Below are 26,322 nucleotides of genomic sequence, written 5' to 3' on the forward strand. Positions count from 1 at the left end.
AAGAAGGTTACTGGCGGAGATACCCAGTCGCGGTGTCCGGATTCCGTCACACATAGTTTGGCTGAAAAAGTCCATCTAGTTAGACCAATAGAAGGGAAAAAAAACATACAATCTAATATATACAATCCTATACCCACAGTTGATCCAGAGGAAAGCAAAGGACCCCAGCAAAGCATGATCCAATTTGCTCTAGCAGTGGAAAAAATTCCTTAAAGGTTTCCCAAGAGGCAATCAAATATTCCCTGGATCAACTTTACTTATAAATCCAGTTATATTATGTGTATCCAGGAAATAATCCATCCAGACCTTTTTTTAATGAAATCTACTGAGCTGGATAGAACCAGCTCTTGAGGGAGTTAATTCCACATTTTCACAGCTCTTACTGTGAAGAAACCTTTCTGTATTTGGACATTAAACCCTTTTCCTCTAGACGTAAAGAGAGCCCCCTTATCCTTTGTGATGACCTTAAAGTGAATAACGCAAAACCAAGTTCACTACATGGACCACTTATGTATTTTTACATGTTGATCATATGCCCTTAATCTCCTCTTCTCAAGAGGATAAAAATAACCAAATCCTGTTATAGCTAATGTCTGGCATTGCTAAAGGGAGAGGCAGAGGTTGTTTATAAACAGCTAGTAGGGGTAGGGGGTGAACAGATTCTGCATCTGCAAATGTAAAAAAAGCAAACTTTATTTTACTCTATGCAGTAAGGTGTGGACCCCATGAACTATTAAGGATCCAGGCTGGACCACCAGCTGTAGCTTGCAAGGTACTCACTGATTTTGGTTGATGTCTCTTCTGTTCAGAATACAGCCTAGTAAAAGGGCTAGAGCACTGTGCATTGTCTCTACAATATTTTGCTGTTTTTTCAGTGAAATAAATGCATTATAATAAATACATTATAATGTTTATTTTTGGATTAAAACCTGGCTGTTGTTACTCTTGTTCTGCATTGTTCCTAGTAAAATTTGTTAAATACTGTACATGGAGTCACTACAATATTTTGCTGTTTTTTTGTGAAAAAAAAAAATCACACTATCCTTGATTTATTATTTAAGGCTGTCTTGCATCTCTTCTGTTCAAAATGCAACCTAGTAAATGTAATGAAATACTGCGCATGGAGTCACTCCAACTCTAATGTTGATATTCTAATTAAATGCTGCCATGTGTCTATCTTTTTCAAAATGCAGTCTATACTTCAGGGTTTCCGGCGTGGCATGGAGAAGCTGTAACTCACTACAGTTCCTCTATATCAGTCCATAAAACCTGTAAAAAAAGGCCGCCTGGAACGCTGCTGCTGCCCGCACACCCACCGGGATCTCTCTCTCACCATCATGGACTGCTTCCTTGACAAAAAACAGTTCGGGATCCCAACCAGCACAGCATCCACAGGACACCACAGACTAGGCCCCAGCACAGAACATGGCAGAGGCTCCCGCTATGGAGGTGAGTGCTGACAGCACTCCTCCCTCACAAAATTCAGAGGACAGATACACAGAGGGCATAGCCCAGGCTGTAGCTGCACTTCTCGCCCCCTCCATCACAGCTTCAGTAGAGAAAGCTGTAAATGCAGGGATTCTGCTCCTAAAAAAACAGGGGGAACACGCCTCTAGACCTAATGAGGCAGAACAACGGATATCTAACATAGAAGAAGAGTTATATCAGACCCAAGACAACAGGCCCAAGACAAAACTAACCAATACATTTTAAAGAAACTAGATGACCTATAGAACAGATTGAGATCCAGGACCCTAAGATTTATAGGAGTACCTGAATCCATGCAAACTGCATCTATCGCCAAATTTTGTGCTAGACGTATACCTAAAGCATTAGGCCTACCAGGCCCCTGCACAATAGAATGGACTCATTGCATGGGGATAGACTCCACTGACCATGCGTCTCTGCGACCGATCATTGCTAAATATCTGAATTATGCTGATAAAGCTGCCATTTTTCAGAAATAATGACAGATCTCTACTAATTCATGGGCTTAAAATTTTGATTTTGCCAACTATTCAGTTGAACTTTCAAAGAAAATGAAAGCTTTTCAACATGTCTGCACAGGGCTTTTTCAGAAAAACGTGAAATTCACCCTGGCGTTTCCTGCCATTCTTCGCCACAAAGCACCCAATGGTGACAAGCTATCCTTTCACGACTCCTCAGAAACTGAAGCCTACCTATGCACCCTACATTAAGGAAGCCAACCAATTTCCATCCTCTAGGCCATCTTAGGTCCCTCTCCCCCAGGACCAACGAAAGCCATGAAAGGACTCCCCAAAACACCTTAAATTCTCCGGGCCGCATAACCATCCTAAGCCATGCTGACATCGTGCTCATTCGGACTGCTCTCAATTCTTCACTGGTAAACATATGACAGATACCTTGATATGCTTAAGATAATACTGGCATTCTGTTTATCTGTTACTTCTTTTTTATGGCTATGTTTAGACCATCGGGCTGTACCTCCTCAGCAAAAGTTTATTTTCTTTCTAAATTTTTCCTCATGGGCATCACAATATTGCATCTGTTTTATTTCCCTATTAAATGACCAGAGTTTGCTTCACCAAAGTTGACAGGGCAAACTTAGGACCCATCAAAGGGGTCTGATACTGGAAGTTGGCTCGAACAGTGATCTTATGCGGAAAAAAGCGAAGTACCATGAATGCTTTTTAGCTTGGTTTATTTTTATCATCTCCCTTTTATGCCTTTCCTCCCATCCAACTCCAGCACTTTCTATCCCCATCCACCAGTTCAGCAATCCCTTTCTAGACAACTTCTTTGGGAAACCCCCACTGACATACTTAAACATACTGTATCTCCTCTCATCTTCCTAGACAATCATAATACAACCACAATTTCAGCCTACTTCTTTCTCTTAGACCCTCCTCCCTGAAAGTGGACTCCCTCATTTATCTCACATAGTAGAAGGGGACTTTAACTCCATGATGCACTTAATAGACGACAGATCCACACCCAAACGCCAGTGTAAGACTCCAATAGAGCCATACACAATCCATTTTGCTACTGTAATGGATTCCCTACACCTCACTGACAAATAGAGACTACTCCACCCAGCAGATAAGGAATTTTCATTCAATTCAAATCCCCAGTATAGTTTTCACCAGGATTGACTATATATTTGGTATCCACAACATTCTACCATCAATCTCAGGGGCAGAGGTCCATGACATAGTTATCTCAAATCATGCCCCGATTTCGGTCTCATTCGAGTGCCCAGACTACCCATCCAACCTTAGGTTATGCTGCTTTCCCTCATACCTACACAACAACGCAGACTTCCAATCATATATCAATTTAGCCTGGAAATAATTCTCTCTCACCAACTCCACCCATCTAGACAACCCCAACCTATTCTGGGAAGCAGGTAAAGCCTACCTCCGGGGAAGAGTCATCTCCTATGCAGCATCATAAAAGAAACACACTGTAGTTAACTTCAGAGAAACAAGCTCTCGCCTTAATCTAGCTCAACATTCCCTCTAATTACCGGACTCCTCTGTGAGTAGAGCTGAATGCCGGACAGCTAAGCATGCCTTCGATACATGGACAGATTTACTGGAGCTGACCAAGCGAGCACATATAGAGGCTACACTTCACAAATATGGCAACAAGTGTCAGGTACCTGTGAGGTAGAGTCCGAAGTGGAGCTTGAGTGCTGAGGATTCAGGCGAAGACGTAGTCAGGGAGGTCGGGCTGACAACAGATTGGGCAAAGCGGTATACAAACGAAATTCAGAGAGTGGTCAGGCAGGCAGAGATCAGACACAAGCTGGCAGTGAAGTATGGAATCGGCAGGCTGGAGAAGAGTCAAGAATTCAGGCAAAAGTTCATACACAATCATCAGAGTCACAGAGCATGCAGCACACCAGGGGAGATAGTCCACACAAACGGGTACTGAGTAACAGGAAGTGCTGCTATTTATGGGCTGTTTAAATTGTACATTGTTCGCAGATGGCAGCAAGTGGGGCTAATGAGTCCAAAGCAATGCATCAGGCTGGAAAATCACTGCAATGACTCCAGAGCTTTCCTGTGGCACAACAGGCAAGGCTGCAGGCTGCGAAACTGGGAACCTCCCAGTTCAAGGACACCTAGGTACATGACAACAAGGCAGGCAAGCTTCTAGCGAGACTCTGTTAATGCCCCAATCATTTTACATACATTACTTCTCTGAGAGATAGTTCAGGTACCATCAAAAATACCCCAAGGGAGGTCAATGAAATAATGCAGCAATTTTACTCCTCTCTATATGATTCTGACCCCATCAAAGAGAGCATTGCTCAAAATGTTCTAGACAAAATACATCTACCTTTAATCTCCTCCACTCAGCTGGAGACCCTGAACTCACCTATACCTGCTACTGAGTTATCCAACGCCATATGCCACCTAGCCCCCAACAAAGCCCTGATGGCTTCATGGGTGAATTCTACAAAACCCTGCGAGACACTGTAGAACCCACCCTATTAATAAAATGTTTACTTCTTGAGAAAAAGGAAATGATTTGTACTACATTTTTACCTTTGTATTTGTAAAACTTTAATAAAGAAATATAAAAAAAAAAAGAACCCACCCTATTGACCGTCTACAACAACATATGGTCAGGAGGCCCATACCTTCCCACCGGAAATCAAGCATTCATAAAACTAATATAAAAAAAAGGCAAATATCCCCTCAAACCAGGTTCCTACAGGCCTATTTCACTCTTAAATCTCGAAATCAAAATATTATCAAAGATAGTGACCACCAGACTAGCAAATATTCTCCCCTCCCTAATACACTCAGCACAATCAGATTTCGTAAAAAGAGAACAGCTACTCTGAATATTCAGGAAGTCATGATGGTCCTAGAGCATGCCAAAACCAATCCAGAAAATGACTTGGCCATTATCACTCTGGGCGCAGAGAAAGCCTTCAACAATGTCAATTTTGAATGGCTCTCCATAGTCCTAACTAAAATGAGCTTCACTGGCCCCTTTAAAAACCTAATCAGCTCGATGTATACCTCACCAGCAGCCAGACTGATGGTGGCAGGTCTCCTATCAGAATAATTTCGTCTTTATAAAGGAACGAGACAGGGTTTGCACTATCACTGTTACTGTTCAACTTAGAGCTGGAACGCTATCTAATGCTATTTATCTGAACAGGCCCCTCTAAATGGAATACACATAGGTGACACCCAAATACACTCTATTCACAGATGATGTACTCATATTTTCAGCAAACCCAGTATCCAACATGACCATCATAAAACAAATATTTGACGAGCTCAGGCCTGCGCGTCAATTGCCACAAAAGCAAAATACTCACACATCTCCTAACCCCTCCTGGACATCTCACTCACTCTTTACTGTGGCCAAATCACAAATAACCTACTTGGGTATCAAAATAGGAAAAATCCCCTCTCTTCTCTACACGCTAAACTATCCCTCTTTATTCAAAAACAATACTAAGAACTTGAAAACTGGATGGATTTGCCTCTTTCACTTTTGGGGAGATGCCACCGACTTAAAATGGTCAGTTTTGCTTGCTTGCTATACCTACTTCAAACTATCCCTTTACTTCTAAAACATAAAGTTATACAGCTGCTGAATAGAGCTATCTCCAAATTAATCTGGCGTAACAAGCGACCACGTATAGCATTATCCAAACTCTATCTGCCCAGAAGTGAAGGGGGTATAAATCTCCCAAATGTTAGGATGTTCAATTTAGCATGCTTCCTTCGATTAGGACTTGACTAGATTTCAAAGGCCTCACGTTACTTATCTTGTTGAATCAGAAATGGTCCACCCATACTCCTTGGTGGCTCTACTCCACTGCAAATGGAAATACATCAAACCAGACCTACAACATAACCTCCTCCTAAGAGACACAGTTATAGCGTGGAGAGAGATGCGAAAGTGTCTAAATCTCCCCCCTTTCCTTTCCAAGTACTCACAAATTCCAGGCAAACTTATGTTCCCCTTGGGAATGGAACATAGAATATTCACCCTATGGCAACAAAAAAAGAACTGTCTTCTCCTCCCTATGTGGTTTGGAAACTGCATTACCTCTCTTCTTTCCAGACATAGTTGAAAAATTCTCCATACTAAGATCACACATATTCTTCTACTTGAAATGTACCAATTTCATCCACGCCTCATTTAGAGAAGAAAACAAAATATTCCAAGCATCAATATTAGATCATCTAATGAAAAAGGGGTCCTATACCATCTCAGACATATACAAACCTTTGATCCGCCACACTACCCCACCCCCTTGCTTCATTATCAGTGGCAAACTGTGGTAAGGATTTCCCAGATGATGAGATTCTACAGAAATTGCTTCATTGATACAACAAAGTCCTCCAGGTAATCCCTAATGACTCTTGGCGAGAAACACAAATTCAATTGATACATTGTGCCTATATACCCTTCCTATCCAGAAAAAAAAACTCACAAGATCCTTTGTGCCCCCTTTGTTGTCAATCAAGACCATCTTTATCCCACCGACTTTGGTCCTGCAACTACATATCAACCTTCTGGAAACAAGTTATATCTCTAATTTATGGGATCACCCTGTTACATCTCCCAGTGGATCCTCTTCTTCTTATATTTGGATACTGGGATGAGCAACTTCTGACAGGGTCCCACAATGCCAGCACCCGACACAAAGACTGTATACTTATTTGTCTTCTAATGGCCCAGAGAGCTATCCTAAAAAACTGGACATCCTCATTAAGCTCAAAAGTCACACAGGTCAAACGGGATTTACTGCTCTTACTCCATACGGGGAAAATTACCACAGACTTCAAACACAACACCTCTAGGAAACACTTCTACCAACGATGGCAAGCCTTTATAAACTCAACATTATCCCAGTAAGAACTTAAATCTCTTGACAGCTCTTTCTCCTACTATACAGATCCCTACAAGCCATTCACAATGGAAGGTATCTCCTGAGAACCCTCTCGCCCAATTATCCTCTAGGGATATACTAAAAAATAAAAAAAAATCCTGAAGCAAAGTCAATTCTCCCTATCTCCCCCTGTTAACTCAAAGAAACTTGCTCTGATTTTAAATTCTACCTTAGACCCTGATACCTTATTTACAGGAAGCTGGTGCACCCCCCCCCCTTTCTTTTCTTTTTTTTTTCCATCTCCCCCCTCTTCTCCTGTATTCCCCCTACTCCTCCCCCCCCCCCCAACTCTTCCTACATTCTAGGAAGTTTGCAAGGAAATCAAAAGTTATATAATCTCTACTATTTGCTGCATTTACTTTATGCTTTTTGTCTTATTTACATAGGTAAATTGTCTTATATCAGTAGCATGGGACACACTCCAGTCACCAAATGTATGTCTTTGTAATGCTACGTCTTTTCAATAAAAAATATTAAAAAAAAAAAATAATGTAGTCTTGCATGCTTAAATACTCTGCATGAAGTCACCAAAATATTTTTCTGGCTTTTTCTTTTAAATAAATATGCTCTAAAGCTGTAACCTAGTAAAACTAATAAAATACTGTGCATAGAATGATTACATTATAATGACTACATTATTTTACTGTCTTATTTCAGTTTACTAAATACACGTTAATGTTTATTTTTGGATCAAACACTGCCTGGTTTCTCTCCTTTTCAGAATTCAGTCTGGTTAACTGTGCATGGATTTATTACAAATATTTTGTTGTCTTTTTTCTATGAAATAAATACAAGTTGATTTTTGGATTAAAAGCTTGCTGGTGTCTCTGTTTTTAAAATGCTGCCTAGTAGAATTGTTTAAATACTGTGCATTGAACCACTGCAATATTTCGCTGGATTTGTTCAGTGCATAAAAACATTCTAATGCTGGTCTTTTATTTAACCACCTCAATATCGGACACTTTTACCCCATTCCTGCCCAGGATAATTTTCAGATTTCAGTGATGTTACACTTTGAATGACAATTACTCAGTCATGCAACACTTGATACACATGCATTTTTTATCATTTTTTGAGGCAGATAGAGCTTTCTTTTGGCGGGATTTTTTTCCCCATAATATGCTTTTTTAAAGTTGCTTTACAAATAAATCCAAAATATAAATCAATAGATCCAGTGCATACTGTACATTCATACTGTACATACTGTCAATGAAATAGCCAAAAAATCGTTATCCGTAAATTTAGAAATGTGTGCTGTACAAGGAACAAAGGTTAACCAACACAAGATGACTAGGTAGAAAACCTCAGAATATCTGGGTTCCTCAAAAGGTTTGTACTGTCTCTGAAAGGTCTTCTAGACCCAAGGGAAACACTCTTAAAGGCTCTCAGTCTCTCCCTCGGCAATTCAAAAATTCAACAATGACCCCTAGTGCCCTCAACAGGGCTATGAGAATCTACTTTACAGAGGGATCCAGGAGTATCTGCAGAAACTCTTTCATGAGTTGAGTATCAGTGAGTAATCTATAAAGGAAGGGAAGGAGGAGAGGAAAGAATGACAATGGCCCTTAAACAAATTTATGCCAAAAGGAGAACAAGGGAAAGAAATATATAATCATATAATGTGCTCAAAAAACATGAAAAACATATACAAAATCAAAGTCGTTAAAAAGCTCTCATATAAAGTGCTCGGTGCTCCAAAATTTATATAACAGTGCTGAAGTGCTTCATGTAAACATGCTGTGAAGTGTGCCAAACTCCCCTCTCGTATCCCCATTCACCAGAGAAAATTGACCCTCAGCTTTTCAGTCTTTGGGTCAAACACGCTTGTATCTGGTGTTGTGAATACCAGGCCTCTTAGCGTCTTTGATCGGGTCTCCACAGTGTTACCCTTGGGGCAGCTCTATTATCCACCAAGTTGTATCTGTAGTCTCATACTGACTGTCTCTCTGCAATTCAAAGATCTACATTTCAACATGTGCGTTGGACCCTCCTTGCGTGCGGCTGTTGATATGTTCTCAGGCGAGCGCAAGTATCAACCTATCCCCATGCCCACAAACAGTCTGATTGTGAAGGATTGCTGACCAGTAATTCCAGTGCCCCACCACTGTAAGGGGCAGTCACCTGCTCATGGCTGCAGACTACTGAGGCGAGTCAGGAGACAGTCAACATAAATTATGCATCTAATTTCCTGACTACCTATCAGGTTTTTGGAGGACTTGGAGTACCAGGGCAGAAGAAACATCCACAAAATTAAAACATTTTGTAGGGTAAACACCCTGGCATATTTTTAAGAGGCATGCTGAGTCTTTTGCGGACATCATTATATTGCCACAAGCATGGCGCAGATGGGTCAGTTCAGGCAACAGACAGAGACAGAAAAAAAGCAAAGGATCAGTCCAAGCAGCAGGCAGAACCATGGTCAATGAAAATGCCATGGCTAGTACAGACAGCAAGTAGAGGCAAAACTGCTCTAGTGTGGCAGTGATCAGGAAGAATGTAACTGGTGTGGTGGTGATCAGAGATAATTTGACTGGTGTGGCATGATCAGTGACAATATGACTGGTTGGCTGTGATCAAGGACACTGTAACTGGTGTGGTTGGGAATAGAGGCAGTATGACTGGTGTGGCAGTGATCCGGGACAATATGACTGGTGCAACGGTAATTAGGGACAATGTGAGTGGGTGGAGTGGGTGACAGGGATTAGGGACACTGTCAGTGGGTGGTGGTGATTAGGGACACTGTGAGTGGACTGCAGTGATTAGGGACACTGAAGGTACTGCAGTTATTAGGGACACTGTGAGTGGACTGTGCTGATTAGAGACACTGTGAGTGGGTGGCGGCGATTAAGGACACTGTGAGTGGACTGTGCTGATTAGAGACACTGTGAGTAGGTGGGTGCAATTAAGGACACTTATGGTGGTGATTAGGGATGGTATGGTGGTGATTAGGGATACAGACTGGAAGTATTAGTCTTGTGACATCGTACTGCTGTGGCAGTGATCAGAGATAATGGTTGGCAGCGCTGACAAACAGTATCTCACAAAAGTGAGTACACCCCTCACATTTTTTTAAATATTTTATTATATATTTTCATGTGACAACACTGAAGAAATTACACTGTGCTACAATGTAAAGAAGTGAGTGTACAGCTTGTATAACAGTGTAAATTTGCTGTCCCCTCAAAATAACTCAACACACAGCCATTAATGTGGCGTATGCTATAGGCCCCCCAACCAGAGGGAGAAGGGGGAGGCGGACCTCCTTTTACAGATAGGATTGGCAGCAAGGATGGGAAATGTCATTATAATGGGGGACTTTAATTATCCAGATATAGACTGGACAGAAGGAACCGCGCATTCAGCCAACAACTGCGCTCTCTGTTAGAAAATATCAAATGGGATAGAACCCTGGGAACAAAGAACACGGAGGAAAAATGGGAGTGCTTCAAGAGCATACTTAACAAAGGTATTGGCCAGTACATTCCAAAGGGAAATAAATTTAAAAAAGCAAAACTAAACCCTGGGTAGCTAAACTCCAACATAAAAATGCATATTAATACTAAAGAAAAGGCCTTAAACAAATACAAGGCGGAGGGGTCATTGACAGCATTCAAGCATTACAAAGAGTGCAATAAGAAATGTAAAGGTGAAATCAAGGCGGCTAAAATAGAACACGAGAGACATATAGCGGAAGAGAGTAAAAAGAGCCCCAAGAAATTCTTTAAGTATATAAACAGTAAGAAAGCGAGGCCAGAACACATTGGCCCCATAAAAGACGACAAAGGAAATTTGGCCACAGAGGACAGAGAAAAGGCGAAAGTGTTAAATAATTTCTTCTCTTCAGTCTTCACAAAAGAATTGGGGGGCTACACTAACCCAGCTTGTAATGCTAAACTAAATAATACACCTCATGAAGTACTGCCATGGCTAACAGAAGATAGACTTAGAACTAAACTAGAGAAACTTAACATAAATAAATCACAGGGACCGGATGGCTTGTACCCGAGGGTTCTTAAAGAGCTCAGCCAGGTGATTGCCAGACCATTATTCTTGATCTTTAAGGATAGTCTACAGACAGGTATGGTGCCAGCTGATTGGAAAAAAGCCAACGTGGTACCAATATTTAAAAAAGGGTCGATATATATCCCGGGTAACTATAGGCTGGTCAGCCTAACATCAGTAGTCTGCAAGATTTTGGAGGGGATGTTAAGGGACCACATACAAGACTTTAGCAATGAAAACGGTATTATTAGTAGTAATCAGCGTGGATTCATGAAAAATTGTTCTTGCTAAACCAATTTATTAACCTTCTACGATGAAGTGAGCTGCCACCTAGATAAAGGTAAACCTGTGGATGTGGTGTTTCTGGACTTTGCAAAGGCCTTTGACACCGTTCCCCACAAACGCTTACTGTACAAACTAAGAAATGTAGGTATGGACCATAGGGTGAGTACATGGATAGAGAACTGGCTCCAGGGGAGAATCCAGAGGGTGGTGATAAATGGGGAGTACTCGGATTGGGCGGGTGTGGAAAGTGGGGTCCCCCAAGGTTCTGTCCTGGGACCAATCATTCATAAATGATCTAGAGGAGGGGATATCTAGTACAATCTCAGTATTTGCGGATGATACTAAACTAAGCATGCCAATATCTTCGATGCAGGATGTGGAAACCTTACAAGCGGACCTGAACAAAATAATAGGGTAGGCAACTACATGGCAGATGAGGCTTAATGTTGAAAAATGTAACGTAATGCACTTGGGCATCAGAAACATGAAAGCAAGCTACTCACTGCAGGGGAAACCTCTGGGTGAGTCTAGGATGGAAAAGGACCTAGGGGTACTGGTGGACAACGGGCTTGGCAGTGGCATGCAATGCCAAGCCGCTGCAAGCAAAGCCACCAGAATACTGGCATGTATAAAAAGGGGTTTCACTCCAGAAATAAAGAGATTATTCTCCCACTCTACAAGACACTGGTCCAGCCACATCTGGAGTATGCTGTCAAGTTCTGGGCACCGGTCCTCAGGAAGGACGTGCTGGAACTGGAGAGACTCCAGAGAAGGGCAACAAAAATAATTAGGGGAATGGAGGACATCAGCTATAGGAAAGACTACAAGCACTGAACTTATTCTCTCTGTAGAAGAGACGATTGAGGGGGGATATGATATCAATGTACAAATACTGTACTGGTGATGACCCTAGCATAAGGAACAAACTTTTTAGGGAAAGGGAATACAATAAGACACGTGGCCACTCACTAAAATTAGAGGAAAAATGGTTTAACCTTAAAATACATAAGGGGTTCTTCATGGTCAGAGCAGTAAGGATGTGGAATTCTCTTCCAAAAGCAGTCGTATCAGCAGGGAGCATCGACAGTTTAAAAAAACGATTAGATGGGCACCTTAAAGACCACAACATACAGGGGCATTCAATGTACGGTTAACAGAAAACACACATCATAGGTTGAACTGGATGGACTGATGTCTTTTTTCAACCTCACAAACTATGTAACTATGTAAATGTCTAAACCGCTGGCAACAAAAGTGAGTACACCCCAAAGTGATGGACTTAATTAGCCTTTTTCCCTCCCTAGTGTCATGTGACTCGTTAGTGTTACAAGGTCTCAGGTGTGAATTAGAAGCAGGTGTGTTAAATTTGGTGTTATTGCTCTCACTCTCTCATACTGGTCACTGGAAGTTCAACATGGCACCTCATGGCAAAGAACTCTCTAAGGATCTGAAAAAAAGTATTGCTACTCTACATAAAGATGGCTTAGGCTATAAGAAGATTGATAAGATCCTGAAATTGTGCTCCAGCACAGTGGTCAAGACCATACAGTGGTTTAACAGGACATTATTGTTTTTTTACACTCTGCTTGTTACTGTGATTATCACTGTATAAACATCCAGTAAATCTTTTCAAAGGTTTCATTCATGAAACCTTTGTTCACTACTGTGATTCTGTGATTAGTCACAGCTATCACATGGTACAGGGCCACTGTGATTGGCTCTGGTACCATGTGATCCCTGGGACCAATCACAGAGATCACACAGTAGTAAGCAAGGTGTCAGGAAAGGGTTCACCTGCTGGTGGCACTGTGGCTCCTAGATCTATAGGCTGCAGTTCTGGTGTCCACCAGTGGGTGTCCCTCAGCAGCCAAAAGCTGACATCATCTCTTGCAATCAGTCATCACCTGATGCTGGTTGTAGGAAGGTTATTTAAACCCTGTGCCTGCTCTTCCTCACTGCCTTGGTGTTGTCTCAATGTGCCCCTGATCTGCATTTCAGTGTTTGGTTCTCTGGTTTGTTTTACTCAGTTTAGTTTTGTGGAGGGGTGTATACATTTATGTTGTTCACTTATCTTTTTAAATAAATTATATTTTTTTACACTGTATTTGTGCCTGATATTCTCTGCGGCAGCCCACACATTTCTGGTCACACTTGTTACTAACACAAGGCATCATGAATGACAGTCTTGTTTGGTGCTATAACTGTGATTGCTAAGATTGTTTACAGCAATTACATGATCTCAAGGCAGCTCACAGCAGCCAGTACCATGCTTGGTGATCTGCCGTGTCTGGCAGACAGTGATCACATATCACGACCAGAGGGTATGTGTGGTGGGCACATATGGGAGGACATACGAATATGTCCTTCAGAAACTAGAAAGCATCTATCCAGCCTGTTTATGTACATTGACCAGGCGGGAGGTTATTAAGAGCTGACGGGTCAGTTTCTTTTTCAACATTTGGTCTAGTTAATGTGCGTAAATATTGTGCATGGAGTTGCTACTATATTTAGTTGTCTTTTTTTTTATAACATAAACATCCCTAAAGTTGATTTTTGTATTACAAGCTTGCTTGTGTTACTTCTGTTCCAAATGCAGCCTAGTAACAATGATGAAATACTGTGCATGATTTTATATTTTTTATTTAACTGTCTTATTTCACTTTTAAAAAAAAAACACTCTAATATTGACTTTTGCATTCAAAGTTGGTTGATGTCTTTACTATTCCAAATCTCTCCTTTTCAAAGTGTGGCTCAGTAAAAGTGCTTAAATGCTGTTCATGGAGTCAGTACGATATTTTTCTTGCATTTTTTCTATTAAATAATACTTTTTTAAATTAGTTTCTTGAATAAATACCACCTGCTGTCTCATTTTAAAATGCAACCTGCTTCAGTACTGTGTCCGGATTAAGTAAATATTTTGCTCACCTTTTTATATGATTTGCATGCATGTGTGCATGGACTAAGCAACTATTCTGCCACTTTTCAGTTAAATTATGCACTCTAATTTTGATTTATTGATTACAATCTGCTATGTGCATCCCTCTGTTGGCCCACTAAAACTACTTACATTGTTTTGAGTCTGTGTGATATGTTTTGCATTTTCTGTGAAATAATACACTCTAAATAATACACTCAAATTTTATTTTTTTCATTATAAACCTGCTGGGTTTCTCCCTCTTAAATGGCTACCTTGCAAAAGTAAGGAAGGATTGGGAGGCAAGGATTTTTTGGCACACAAAATTTATAAAATCAATTTTTATTAATAGATTCATATAAAAACCAGGGAGTACAATAGATTCTAAAATATGACCTTAAACAAGGCCCAAATACATTGTTGTAGCAGTCTAGTTGATATTTGCTTAATACAGAATATCTGACTATATATGACAAAGGGTTTTGAAAACTAGATATAGGTAAATGCTTCACATCAAGAAGATCTTGATGTGAAGTATTTACCTATATCTAGTTTTCAAAACCCTTTGTCATATATAGTTGGATATTCTGTATTAAGCAAATATCAACTAGACTGCTACAACAATGTATTTGGGCCTTGTTTAAGGTCAACTTTTAGAATCTATTGTACTCCCTGGTTTTTATATGAATCTATTAATAAAAATTGATTTTATAAATTTTGTGTGCCAAAAAATCCTTGCCTCCCAATCCTTCCTTATTTAAGTCAATTAGGGATTTGGCACTATTAGTATATTTCTCATATGCTCAGACTGCTGCTGTCTGAGTGCATATTTCTTTCATTGTACCTTGCAAAAGTGCTTACGAGTCTTCACAACATTTCTGGCTGTTGTCTCTGAAATAGTGCACTCTAATTGTTTCTTATATTTTGTAATTTATTTAAACAATTTTAATTATAATTCTTTATAATTATTAATAATTTGTTAAGCTTTGGGTTACTTATACTACATTACATTACATAGCTCTCATTTTTGTTTTTGTATCCAAAACATCACACACTCTCAGCTGAGGCTACTAAAATGCAGCTTCTCGCTCTATTGAAGGTTCACTGAGACATGACACTGGCCGTAAGGTCCACTAGTACCTTAAGCACATGTTGTGCCACCTCCAGCAAGTGCTCCAGTCTTATGCACCCAAAAAGTGACACACACACTCCAGGTTATCCAAATGCAGCTGCGTTAATTGAAAGTGCTTTACAAGAACCTGTAAAAAATAAATACAACAGTGTGCTTTCAAGCATGCACCCAAAAAAAGGAGCCCGCAGACCATGCTTGATCAGGCAGGGCAGGCTTATGAGGAAATGTTTTAAATAAAAAATATAAAAAATGCTAATGTGGATTTTTTTGTTATTAATAAATAACATTAAAAATGGTGGCTGGTGTTAAAATAGCTGCGTCTGGACCAGTGTTTGGTGGCCTACATTATTAAAAGTCATTGTCTTGTTTCAGAGGAGGAAAAAAAGGACCTTTCTGCTACAATATATGGGGAAATAGCCTAGATTGTTTTAAGTGTAAAATAGGTGTATATAACCACCACAAGCACAGCATACAATCTATGAAATCCAAATTGTCTCTGGCCATTTGGCTGTCATTGGGAGATTTGAGAAAGGGCAAGCAACCTATGCCCAAAAGATCAGACACTTAATTTCTTCTGCTGCATACTCTACTCCCTGGCTTTAGAATTTCTCCAATCCACTTCATACTGCCTGCCTTTCCCCCTACACTGTAAAAGGGCAGGCAGTCTTTTCTATTTTTTCAAACTCCTCCTCCTCAATGTCAGCACCACATTCCACTTCCTAAATGCCTACACCCTCCTCCGCCTACTGCAGGATTAGCAAAAGAGGAATAGGAGGTAGAGGAAAAGGGCCCTCCAGCAGTCCTCTGGGAGTCCATATAAAATTGTTGATATGCACATCTTTGGGGAGGAAAATGTGGTCGTAGTAATAACTATTTGTTGTGCAGCAGGTTTTCCAGGCCTGTGGCCTGATGCGGTTCTGCCATAGTTACCGGTTATCCCTCCAGCCCGTGTGAGCTGCGGCCCTGGGTGTGAGAACAACTCCGGCATCTTTGTTTTGTTGGTTTTATTGTATTTGAAGGGGATGGGAGAAGGGAATGAGTGGGATACTTCTTTTGGCTCAACTAAGTACAACTTGGGACCTTTTCCTGAAAAAAGTCTGTTAACGCTGTCTTGAAGCCAGCCGACGCTAGCCAATGCTCACTGACGCTTGACACACACTGTATCTTGAAAGAAGTGCTGAATCCTCGACTTTAAGTTCAGAAGACCCAGGACTGTGAAGTATTGAACTACTGACACTGCTGCACTGCAAAGTCACTGACTACTCCCTCCTAGCCTTGCACTGGCTTGAGGTAGTTTGACGTGAATTCCTGTATGGCTGCAACTCTTTCTCCTGACACTCTACACAATTCAGGGCCCAAACTGCCAGTACCCCCTTTAACCTTGAACTCTTAGGGGGTTCACTGACTATGTTCCCCCTCAGTAACTTCAGGGTCCTCAACCTAGGTACCCTCTTTCCTCAGCTAGCTGGCACTGGATCCTCGAACCTCATCCGGAGCGGCCTCCTCTAACACTTCAGGCAGACCCCCAGGGGCAATCCTCAGTACTCACAACCTGTGTAGGCTTTCCTGGGACTGGACCACTTTCACTCTCCGCTGGTTCTCGGCACACCGAATCCCCTCAGCTCAACTCAGCACTCTCTGGATTTCTCAGGCGACACCCCTAGATATCCACTTCCTCAGACAGGAGGAGAGACAGCCGTACTCTCCCTCCTGGGACTCTGAATCCCGCCAAAGAACACAAGTCATGTGCCCCCTTCAGACTTATACCCCTTTCCCAGAATCCTCTACGCCAGAATCTGCCTTCTGGGGTAGATACAAGTCCAAATGTATCTCTGATTGGGTTTCCTCCACTGCCCTATCAGAAGCCTCTAATATAGCCAGTGGGGAGACTCCCCTCTCAGGAGATACACTTGGAAACCATGACAACCTACCTAGCAAAAGAAACCTGGCCCTGCTGTTAGGCAGACAAGGCCCACTATGCGCTTACCTAGCACCTACCTGTAGGGTGCTAGAGTTGTATGTTAACTTGAGATATGCTGAGGGAAAGTTTCTGTTTAATAATTTCCTCATAACCAAATCTTTTAAAAAGGTACCTGCTGCTGCATGGTCAGCCCACCTAGAAAAAGGCATACCACTTATATGTGAAGTGAGCTAAGTAAGTTTTTTTTGTTGGGGACACCAATGGTGTATTCCTATTCCTACTATAGTTTCTGACTTGTTCCCTTTCATTTTGGAACCTTAGTCCTACTAAAACACATGTGTTCTTTACAATTAGACTGTTGCATTCCCTTAAAGTGGTTGCAAACTCTTACATATACCCATTGAAGTCACTATCCTCAGGTGATACACAGAGGTTAAACAAATCCTCCTACATACATTGTACCTGTTTATAGGAAGGTATCTCTTCTCTACAGTCCTTCAAAGTGCAGAATTTATACAGCTTGCCTAAACGTTTAGAAAGCAGAGCTCAGTGGGAAGAGCTCTGAGGGTTGATTGGAGGGAAGAGACACACCCCCATCACACAGCACACAAGAATAGAGCTAAGGCCTTAACTCATAGGCTGGGAGCTGGAGATCTCTTTTCTGCCACCTTTTTTCTCTTGGGGTTAGGAAAACCTGTCAAAAGTGCCTCATGCAGATAACAGAGGAACGAGGCAGCAGACAGAAGTGTCACCTAGTGCTCTGGATTGAGACAAGTACACACTATAGAGGGATATGCTTTGGGAATATTTCATGGCAGAGGTGTGCAACTACTTTAAAGCAAGACAAAATAAATAAATAATTCACCAGGAAAAGTTTGACTCACTTGTAACAGCTTCATCATGTGTGTAGAAGAGTAAAATTCCAACGAGATAAAAAAAACTCTCTAGGACCTACTGAAAATGAAAATGCCCCTTTAGGTGAACTGACCCTTGCTTTGGCTGTAATGTTGGAATTTCTCATATTTCTGTTACCCTGGGAACTGTAAACATTTCATTCAGATCTTTTGTGATCTTTTACACTGCAACAGTATGACAGAATAAACAAGGACTATTTATAAAGAAGTGAATGTGACTTTCACCAAACATCCTCTGGTGGAGAATTAATCACTGGCATTCTCCTGCAGAGAATGTTTGCTGAATAAATATGCAGTGTATGTAAGGGCATTTTTTTACTAGTTTTGGATATGGAGGGATTAAAACCCCTGTCGGGTTTTCTCCTTAATAGGACACAGACAACCTGATAGGAGCTTTAACTCTTCCCTATGCTGCCTAAAAAAGGCTTGGCTTTTTTTTTTTTTTTTACAATTTATTTTTCCCTTTCCCTTATATTTGTCAAAAATGTATAGGTACAATTGTGCACACTGACATTAATGGTAAACATTGTATCCGCTAAGCTCTCCTACCACATATGCATGGGAAAATTAGTCATGCTGTGGAACATAACAATACATCATTGCACTTTACCTGCCCAAGGAGTCTATGGGTGCCACTTTTCACTTGCTGTGACATCTACAGGAAAAATTATATGAGTTAAATTGATACCAAACATTCAATGTTAAATTGCATTATCCCTTGCATTTATGTATAATGATTGTTACCAAAAATATATATGAGAGTTAATCTCAGACAATATTTGGGTTAATAATGAGAGTTCTATGACTGTGTGAAAACTTTAACACAACAATTATTTATTTGTATAAGGTTTGCCAATTCTACATTATTCACAACAATATAACTATTATACATACTACAAAAATGTAAAATATTCCTAGTTTAACTGAACAAAAACAATGCCTAGAGTATAGACTCATATACACACACTATGACCGACACAAATAAAATATACAATGTACCCTTACTCCTTAATCCATAATTACCTCTAGTGATGGCTCTAGCTCTCCCATGCCAAATAGGAAGTCACCCTGTCTCACCGAACCTAATATAGACCCATATCCCATAGCCTTGTATAGGGCCATTCTCATTGGTTCAGCTATCTTGCTTTGTCACTTCCTGTGGGCGTATCTCTTCCCAGATTGGACCATTTCCCCCTCCCATAGTTACGCCTCGTTCTAACCACTCCTTTTCTGTTGGGGGGGGGGATTCACTCCTATAAATCCTGTATAATTATACCTGGGGTGCCCTGGCTCCACAAAGTCTCGCTTCCAAAGATGTTATCACAGGTAATACTATCCGTAGTTGTTTATATGTAAACAGCAGTTCAGGCCTGCATTTTAAATGGACTGGTTAAACCGGTTCTTTGAACTGAGTGCCAACTGGAAGTCACACCTCTTTATATAAGTGACAATCATCTCTCAACTAAATGTAAAATCCAAAACTCAATATATCATACCTGTATATATTTACATAAATATTTACAATCTCTACAATGGAGATTTATACATAATCTCCTCATCATCACAACACGGTAAGAGAGATTACGCCTAAACCCCATATGGCAACAATGATCATGCCACTGTATTTAATTTAAAGGATTAAGTTCACCATTGTTCGCCTTTTTTTTTCTTCTAAATTCTAGCTCCACTATGTACCAATGTACCATTAATGTATTTCTTTTGCAAAAATAAAAAGCTTTTCATTTATTCTCTACTCGCTTACCTCACTGTACTCATGACTGTTTGAAAACTTTGCTCGATTTCTTCTGCCTTACTTCCTGGACAGACTATAGGCCATGACACTGGAAGGAATTGACAGCTGACCTCATTAGCACACACCCCACATCATCTACCCTCAGCTGGTCAACTCCTTCCTGTGTCATGACATAAAGTTTGTCCAGGAAGTAAGGGAGAAGTAATGGAGCAGTATTTTCAAACAACCATGAGGACAGTGAGGTAAGCATGTATAGAAAATATGGAAAGCATTTTTATTTTTGCAAAAGAAGTACATTAATGCTATATTGGTACATAGAGGAGCTAGAATTTAGAAAAAAAAGGTGAACAAAGGTGAACTTTAAAATAAAAAAAATCATCTGGGTACGTTATTCAATCTTTGCTATTATCCTCAGGGAAAGTTCAGAGGGAGGAGTTTTTAGTACTCTGCTGATGTATAAATCTGTGTCTGCACAGTGATGATCGGTGCCATGCCAGTCACATGACATAAAAATGCTTTTAAAATACAGAATTAAAAGAAATAAATATTAGTATCAAAGTGTTTTAAAGCATCATACAAATCTGTATTTCAAAGCAAATGTTTATTATTTTTTTGCAATAACATGGTATAGGTGGAGTTTAAAGTGGGGTACACACTATAAGAAAATCGGTGACCGATTGTCTGATTTTTCTCGTTGTTTCACAGCAAATCGGAACCGCTGAAAACATTTTCTTACGAAAATTTGTACAAAAATTCTCGTACGACATAGTTACATAGTTACATAGTAGATGAGGTTGAATAAAGACAATAGTCCATCCAGTTCAACCTGTGTAGGTGTGTGTGGCTGTAATCATCTCACATAGCCCTGACCCTTGAGATGTACGTCTAAGAGTCTTTTGAAAGCCACCATACTTCCCGCAGAAACCACCTCTTGTGGTAGAGAATTCCACAATCTTGTAGCCCTTACAGTAAAGAACCCCCAACGTTGCCTGAGGTTAAAACGCTTCTCCTCTAATCGCATTGTATGCCCTCGAGTCCTCGTGCAATCCCTTCGACTGAACAGCTTTTTTCCTAAGCTGAGATCCCCATTGAGATATTTGTAAATTGCTATCATGCCCCCCCTCAGGCGTCTCTTCTCCAGGGAGAATAAATCAAGCGATTGCAGACGCTCTTCATAATTAAGGTCCTCCAATCCCCTAATCAGTTTAGTTGCCCTTCTCTGTACTCTCTCCAGCTCCAACACATCCCTCCTGAGGACAGGCGACCAGAACTGGACAGAATACTCCAGATGCGGTCGGACCAGAGTTTTATAAAGTGGAAGGATTATAGCCTTATCTCTGGAATACATCCCCTTCTTTATGCACGCTAATATTCTGCTGGCTTTGGCAGCTGCCGCTTGACATTGCATGCTATTGCCTAATCTATCATCAACCAAGACTCCCAGATCTTTCTCCATTTTTGATTCCCCCATGGGTTCCCCTCCTAACGTGTATTGTGATTTTATGTTTTTAGTCCCCAAGTGCAAAACCTTACACTTCTCCACATTAAACCTCATTTGCCATGTCGTTGCCCACTCCGTTATTTTGTCCAGGTCATTCTGTAGGATATCTGCTTCATGCTGTGAAGTTATTGCCCTGGCCAATTTTGTGTCATCTGCAAAAACTGATATCGAACTACTGACCCCGACCTCAATGCTGTTTATGAATAAATTGAACAAGGTTGGTCCCAGGACTGAGCCTTGGGGGACCCCGCTTACTACCTCAGACCAGTCTGAGTATGCGCTGTTTATTACCACCCTTTGGACACGCCCTTTTAGCCAGTTCCGTATCCAAGAGCAAACCCTGCTGTCGATACCTGCAGACCTTATTTTATAAATTAAGCGCTTGTGGGGAACTGTATCAAATGCCTTTGCGAAATCCAGGTACACCACATCCACTGGTCTGCCCCTATCTAGCTCACAGCTCACCTCCTCGTAGAATGCTAAGAGATTGGTTTGACAAGAACGCCCATTTGTAAACCCGTGCTGATTACTGCTGATGATGTTGTTGTCTTTAGCAAACTGTACGATATAGTCCCTTATCATCCCCTCCAGAAGTTTACATACTATTGATGTCAAACTGACAGGCCTATAATTTCCCGGGATATGCCTCTGCCCCTTTTGAATATCGGAATCACGTTAGCTTTCCTCCAATCCCCTGGTACATCTCCTGTCCTAATACTGTCAGCAAAGATCAGGAACAGTGGTCTAGATATAACCTTACTGAGTTCCTTGAGTACTCTCGGATGTACGCCATCCGGGCTTGGTGATTTGTTTGTGTTAAGTTTATCCAGCCTTTCCCTGATTTCACCCTCTGTAAGCCATAGTGGCAAGTCCTGTGTATTACTACTAACCATACAGTCATGGTCAGTGTACCCCTTCTTTTCCTGTGTAAAGACTGACGAGAAAAAAGCATTCAGCACGGTTGCTTTTTCAGTGTCCTCTGTAACCATCCTCCCATCGTTAATTATGTGTGCAATATGCTCTGCCCTATTTTTTTTGTTGTTGATATATTTAAAGAATTTCTTTGTTTTTTTTTTTACTATCCTCCGTTATTTGTCTCTCAAAGTTGATTTTAGCCATCTTGATTTCGTGTTTACTTTTCTTATTTGCCTCCTTGTATTGTTTGAAAGCCGATACTGTGCCCTCTGCTTTATATTTCTTGAAGGCCAATTTTTTTCCCCTAATAAGTTTTTTAATGCTACGGTTTAGCCAGCCAGGTTTGGCTTTGTCTCTTCTAAATTTATTTCCCATAGGAATGCACTGCAAGATGCATTTGCTTAATGTGGTCCTAAAGCATTACCATTTTTCCTCTGTGGTCAGGGATCCCAGGGTTTGGTCCCAGTTTACCATTTCCATCAATGAGTACAATTTTGGAAAGTCTGCCCTTCTGAAGTTTAGGGTTCTTATGTTCCCCACTTGCCTTGTTATATTGTTATTTATACTAAATGTGATCATCCTGTGATCGATTGTCCTGGACTCCTACCTCCGAGATTAGGTCTGGGTCATTAGTGATCAATAGATCCAGGATTGCGTTTTCTCTAGTCGGAGAATCCACCAACTGAGACATTGTAATGTTCCGGTACCTTTGGTATCCTAAATTACACTTTCCACAAGTGTATGCGCCCTACCATTTACTTTTGGAAAGGTGTGCATACACCTTTAAGACTGGAGCTGTCATCACTCAGCGCCGGACTAGATGGCTATTTAAAGAGGTTGTAAACTCGTTTAAAACATTTTTTTTTTTTTTACAACCTGCAAGAGAAAGACATAATGAGCTAGTATGCATCGCATACTAGCTCATTATGAAATACTTACCTTAGAACGAGCCCCCGCCGTGCCGCTCTCTTACCTGTATGACATGTCGCCCGTCTTCCGGGATCGCGGCATCCGGTCATCTGATTGGCCGGAGCCGCGGTGACGTCACTCCCGCGCACGCTCGGCCGTTCCTTCAGAGCGCATGCGCCAGTGACGTCACTGGCTGCATTAAAGGTAAATATCTCCTAAACGGTGCAAGTTTAGGAGATATTTACAGTACCTATAGGTAAGCCTTATCTTAGGCTTACCTATAGGTACAACTTCCTGAGGAGGGTTTACTTCCTCTTTAAGGCGTCGGTTCTCACTCACATGTGTTCGTTCAAACACCCTTATCTGGATGCTAACCTTGCTTAAAGCTTCCATGCTTGCAAGCTTACTTCGCTGACGGAACCTCGCTGCGCTGATCCCTGTATCCCGCTACTGGATCATCCGCCTCTCCTGAACCACCCTTCGGCTGTATCGCTAATAGTGCTAAGTACCCCGCAGGGGAATTATCTATAAACTTATACTAAGCTTACGCTATCTAGCTCTGCATAGTAGAGACTGTTTATCACATCTGCATAAACTAGATTGCTAGCTCTTGAGACTACTGCTACTTTTCTGCACTGGGTTGATCTCTTTTGTATGTCCACCTGCTATTCTGTCATCTGCTATCATACAACATTGCTAAACCTTCCTGCATCCATCTGCTACTGTCTCACCTTCAAGTGTCTATCACCTACCACCTCCACTCAACCTATCCCTCAACCTTCATCATTGTGTTACCACTTGCATAAAGTCACTCTAAGAACCAGCTTGCTAATTGTGTGTATTTACTGGCTGAAATAAGACCTTCCACACATGATGAGTCATTGAGGTTGGGAATGGTATCTCAGCATATCTCTTACATGGCTACTGACGTGGAACTATTTCTGCAGCTGAAAATCCACACCATATAAAAACGCAGGAGCGTTACAGATTGAACGAACCTAAAAATGGATTCAGCAGAAATAGTTCCAGAAATAACCACTCAGGTGACACAATTAAAACAGCAAGTATCTGCGTTAATACACGCACTTGCTGAATTAAAAGAAGACAATCAGGCTCTGTCGCAGCAGGTAATTAGACTGACACAACTTACCTCTGCTCAGTCCCCTGAACCCAAGATAAATCCCCCTTTTGGTATTTACAGGCGATCGCAAAAAATTTCGCGAATTTAAAAACGCATGTGAGTTACTTTTTTTGCTAAAACCTCGTACCTACCTTACTGATCACATTAAGGTTTGTACTATTATTTCTTACCTATCAAGCGATCCTCGAGCCTGGGCAGATTCTCTTTTTGAGAAAAACGACCAGCTTCTCATCTCCTATGCCTTGTTCCTGGCAGAGCTCACTAGCCTATATGATGACCCCAATAGGCAGAGTACTGCTGATCTTCAGTTAAGATCCTTGAAACAAGGAAGGAGGCCTGTGGAAGACTTTGTCGCAGAGTTCAAGAGATGGACCCTTGATTCAGAATGGAATGATGCATCTCTGAAAACCCAATTTAGGCTTGGCCTATCAGAAGCCGTTAAGGACGAGCTCGCCCGAGCGGATCTGCCAAAAACCCTGGATGCATTAATACAACTCAGTATTACCATAGATAGAAGACTACGAGAAAGAAAGGCTGAAAAGATGGGAATGCCATTATCCGTTTCCTCTCGGAGTCTGGCCGTTCCTATGGAGGTAGGAACCATACGCCCACCGCTATCAACTATGGAAAAAGCCAAAAGACGAAATGAAAATCTCTGCTTGTACTGTGCATCCCCGGATCACAAGATAAACGTCTGTCCCCTAGTCAACAAAAAGAAGGGTGAGTGTTCACATGTCTCTCTAGGAGGATTGACAACTTCATTCACTAACCCCTACATTTCTGTTTTTTTTACATTACAGTGGGACCAGAACAGGATTACTACTAAGGCCATGATTGACACAGGATCTTGTGGAAATTATATGGATATATGTTTTGCTGCTTTAAATAAAATTCCTATTATTTCTAAACTCAAACCTGTCTCAGTAAGTCTTATTACCGGTGTTCCGTTATCCTCTGGTCCGATCACCGATCAGACACAAGCACTTCTAGTCACTATTAACGAGTCTCATAGGGAGACTTCTACCTTCGATTTAATACCATCACCCCACTTTCCCATTGTGTTGGGACTTCCCTGGTTGCACACACACCAACCAACCATAGATTGGAAGAAACGGTCCTTGACCTTCCCTTCTTGTTATTGCGAGGAAACGTGTAACCTCCCGTTTTCCGGGAAGATTCTGTCTGTGGTGGCAGATGAGATTGCACCACTATGTTATCAGGATCTTTCTGAGGTTTTTCTTGAGAAAAATGCTCAAGCATTACCTCCTCATCGAGACTATGATTGTAGCATTGATCTACTCCCAAATAGCAAATTGCCGTTCGGTCATGTTTATCCTCTTTCACAGGATGAACTTGCCCATCTCAAAACCTATTTGGATGAGAACTTGGAAAAAGGTTTTATTAGACCTTCCACTTCTTCCACAGCAGCAGGACTCTTTTTTGTTCGCAATAAAGATTCAAGTCTCAGACCTATCATCGACTACAGGAAATTGAATGCTATCACAATAAAAGATCGCTATCCTCTACTTCTTATCCCTGAGCTCATTGAGCAGGTGCGTGGAGCTACCTATTTTTCAAAATTAGACCTGAAAGGAGCATACAATCTCATTCGAATCCGTGATGGACACGAGTGGAAGACTGCGTTCAGAACTAGATACGGATTGTTCGAATATCCTGTGATGCCATTCGGCCTATGCAATGCCCCTGCAGTTTTCCAACGATTTATAAACGATATTCTTAAAGACTTACTAGATGTCTGTGTTGTGGTATATCTGGACGATATACTTATATATTCACGGACCCTGTCTGAACACATAAGACATGTAAGACTTGTATTATCGAGATTGCTTGCACATAATCTTTATGTGAAGCTGAAGAAATGCTTGTTCCATAAAGATGAGGTACTCTTTCTAGGCTACATCATATCCAAAACAGGAATCGAGATGGACATGAGTAAAATATCCTGCATTCAGGATTGGCCTACACCAACCACACGCAAGGCGCTACAGCGATTCCTGGGATTTT

The sequence above is a fragment of the Pelophylax lessonae genome (assembly GCF_965119305.1).
Source record: "Pelophylax lessonae genome assembly, chromosome: 3".
Taxonomy (NCBI): Eukaryota; Metazoa; Chordata; class Amphibia; order Anura; family Ranidae; genus Pelophylax; species Pelophylax lessonae.